Source organism: Triticum aestivum, chromosome 7A (genome assembly GCF_018294505.1).
Source record: "Triticum aestivum cultivar Chinese Spring chromosome 7A, IWGSC CS RefSeq v2.1, whole genome shotgun sequence".
Lineage (NCBI taxonomy): Eukaryota > Viridiplantae > Streptophyta > Magnoliopsida > Poales > Poaceae > Triticum > Triticum aestivum.
Window position 1 is genome coordinate 696,642,874 of NC_057812.1, and position 3,579 is coordinate 696,646,452.

Below are 3,579 nucleotides of genomic sequence, written 5' to 3' on the forward strand. Positions count from 1 at the left end.
CAACAGTGGCAGCTCCATCTGCAGTCACAACATATTAAAGATACTGGCATCATGCTGCTCTTACTATGTGGCGTTTACCAGATAATGACACTTACCCTATGCCACGTCAAGCCTTTTGTTAACAAGCTCGATGTCGGCGTCTGCCGCATCCAACTGCCGTTTTAAATGGGCAAACTCGCTAGTCCGACTAGCCACCAAAGCTTCCATCACCTGCATATAGAGGCATTATGGTTATTACCTGGGAATATGATCCTCTGTTCGTCGTCGTTTCCGACGACAACCAGAGTCTCAAGGGCTACTATCTACATAGGGCACACCTAGCATGTGCAGGACTATCATACATTATTTTACGTACCTCAAAGCCTGTCAGTAGACTCATAAAAGCTTCATGCAATCCGCTTTCGGCGGACAAGATTCTCTCCATCACCGTATTCATCAGCATACGGTGTTCATTTGAGATGGCCGCTCGCCCCACCAACTCCCTCAGAACATCCGATCACGCACCAGACGGTGCCGGACTCTTTTGTCTGCTCTCTTCGGGAGCCGGACACTGGGAGCCTCAGGGGTCAATGGGATTATCTTCTGGCCTCACCGGACTCGGAGAGGCTCTCCGCGATGACACTTCGGGGTCGCCCGCTTCCGGAGCGGAGGAGTCCGAAGGAGGCGTTTCGCTCTCCATCATCTCTGGAAGAAGATCCCCCAAAGACGAGCTCATTTGAGAGGGGCTAAGGCTCGAACTGCAAAGATATATGCGGTGGTTATTTTCTCAGAAGAAAAAGATGGCATACCTGTACTATTAAAGTATTTCGGGTCACTTACGACTCGATGGAGAATTGATCCCCCCGCGGACTTTGTGCGGCAAAAGCACCCCCCAAGGTAGGACCCTTTGTGGGAGACTTGTTCTCCCGTTTGGAAGTTTCGGCTTCCGAATCCCCGGGCGCAGTCCTTTTCCTCCTCCGGTCGTCTTCCTTCATGGAGACGCTCGCTCCCTCGGTTAGAATGGGCAGCGTTGGGGGCCCGCGTCTGCCTAGTATCTTCCTTCAAGGGCTCCGGGCAAGGTGCAACCTGGAGCATCTTTTCCAATTCCGGATTGTCCAAACCCTCAAGGAGGGGGGCCGAACACCGAATCAACTTCGACTTTGTTAGCCAGTCCTGGTCAAAAAGCAAACTCTCAGAAATAACTTCGTAACAAATGAGAGATAGTATGTTCGGCCGGAAGATTCCTTACCTTTTCGGCGGCGCGGTTACTGCTCAGGCCCACGTCCTCGGTGATTTCCAGACACTCTACCTGAGGTCCGAAGAATGACTTGTACATCTCCTCGTGCGTCAGGCCAAGGAAATTTTGAATGACACGCGGTCCCTCGGGATTGAACTCCCACATGCGAAGGGGCCGGCGTTTGCAAGGCTGGACTTGACGAACCAGCATAACTTGTATTACCGCAACCAAACTAAAATCTCCAATGAAGAGATCTCGAATGCGTCTTTGCAGTATAGGCACGTCCTTGGCTGGACCCCAGCTCAGACCTCTGCTGATCCATGTCATCAGTTGTGGGGGAGGGCCCGAGCGGAAAACAGGGCCAGCCACCCACTTGGCACTTCTAGGAGCCATGATGTAGAACCACTCCTGTTGCCACAATTCAGACACCTCTGGAATGGAACCTTTGGGCCATGGAGCTCCCGTCATCTTGCATATTGAGGCACCTCCGCACGCTGCATGTTGCCCCTCGATCATCTTCGGCTTTACTTCAAAGGTCTCGAGCCACAGGCCGAAGTGAGGGGTAACCCGGAGGAAGGGCTCACACACGACAATAAATGTCGTGATATGAAGAAAGGAGTCCGGAGCTAGATCATGGAAATCTAGCCCGTAAAACATCAAACCCCTGACGAAAGGATCCAGAGCAAGGCCTAGAGCTCGAAGGAAGTGGGAGATGAACACCACGTTCTCGTTGGGTTCGGGGGAGGGGACGGCCTGCCCTCGGGCAGGCAGCCGATGCGAAACCTTGGCGGTCAGATATCTGGCCTCCCTCAACTTTTTGATGTCTTCTTCTGTGACGGAGGAAGACATCCATCAGCCTTGAAGGCTAGATCCGGACATGATTGAAGGTTCGGAGCACCTGACCTGAACTTTGGGTGTTTGAGCTTCAGGTGGGGGAAGGATTCGATTGAGCAAGGGAGGGAAAAAATAAAAGCCTTGTCCCTTTATAAAGAGGGTGAATATCAAGCGTCCTCTCCATGGCCGTTTGGACTTGCCTATATTCTAGGAGTCCTAGAAGCGGTTGGGTTACCCACGCCCGTATCAATGAGAATCCCGGAATAAGGGGACACAATCTCTGCTTTAACAAGACGTGCCAAGGAAACCGCCTCGCATGACACGCTGAGGTGGGATAATCAAACGATTCGAATAAAGGCTTGGCCGTGGTGTTTTCATGCTATGGAATACGTCAGCAGATTAGATTGGTGTGAACATTATTCTCTCTATGGCAATATGTGGAAATTTATTTTGCAGAGCCGGACACTATCTTTGTGTTCAAAATCTTCTATGAAGTACTTGGAGGAGGAACCCGCCTTGCAATGCCGAAGGCAATCTGCGCACCGGACTCGTCGTCATTGAAGCCAGGTTCAGGGGCTACTGAGGGAGTCCTGGATTAGGGGGTGTCTGGATGGCCGGACTATACCTTCAGCCGGACTCCTGGACTATGAAGATACAAAATTCAAGACTTCGTCCCGTGTCCGGGAGGGACTTTCCTTGGCATGGAAGGCAAGGTTTGCGATACGGATATGTGGATCTCCTACCATTGTAACCGACTTTGGGTAACCCTAACCCTCTCCGGTGTCTATATAAACCGGAGGGTTTTAGTCAACATACATAGCAACAATCATACCATAGGGTAGCTTCTAGGGTTTAGCCTCTTCGATCTCGTGGTAGATCTATTCTTGTACTACCCATATCATCAATATTAATCAAGCAGGACGTAGGGTTTTACGTCCATCAAGGGGGCCCGAACCTGGGTAAAACTTCGTGTCCCTTGCCTCCTGTTACCATCCAGCCTAGACGCATAGTTTGGGACCCCCTACCCGAGATCCGCCGGTTTTGACACCGACAGCGCCCAAGCACCGGTCCACCCACATATCAAATTATCAAAGTACCGAACGCGAATCATATGAACATGATGAAAACTAGCTTGACTATATTCCCATGTGTCCTCGGGAGCGCTTTTCCTATTATAAGAGTTTGTTCCAGCTTGTCCTTTGCTACAAAAAGTATTGGGCCACCTTGCTGCACTTTATTTACTTTTGTTACTTGTTGCTCGTTACAATTTATCTTGTCACAAAACTATCTATTACCACTTATTTCAGTACTTGCAGAGAATACCTTGCTGAAAACCGCTTATCATTTCCTTCTGCTCCTCGTTGGGCTCGACACTCTTACTTATCAAAAGGACTATGATAGATCCCCTATACTTGTGGGTCATCACCGAACCGCGGTGCCGACGTATCGGTGCGGCGGGGAGGGCGGCTTTGGCGGAGCGAATGGAGTGGAGGGGGACAGGGGGAGGGGGTTTGGGGATTATTATTGGC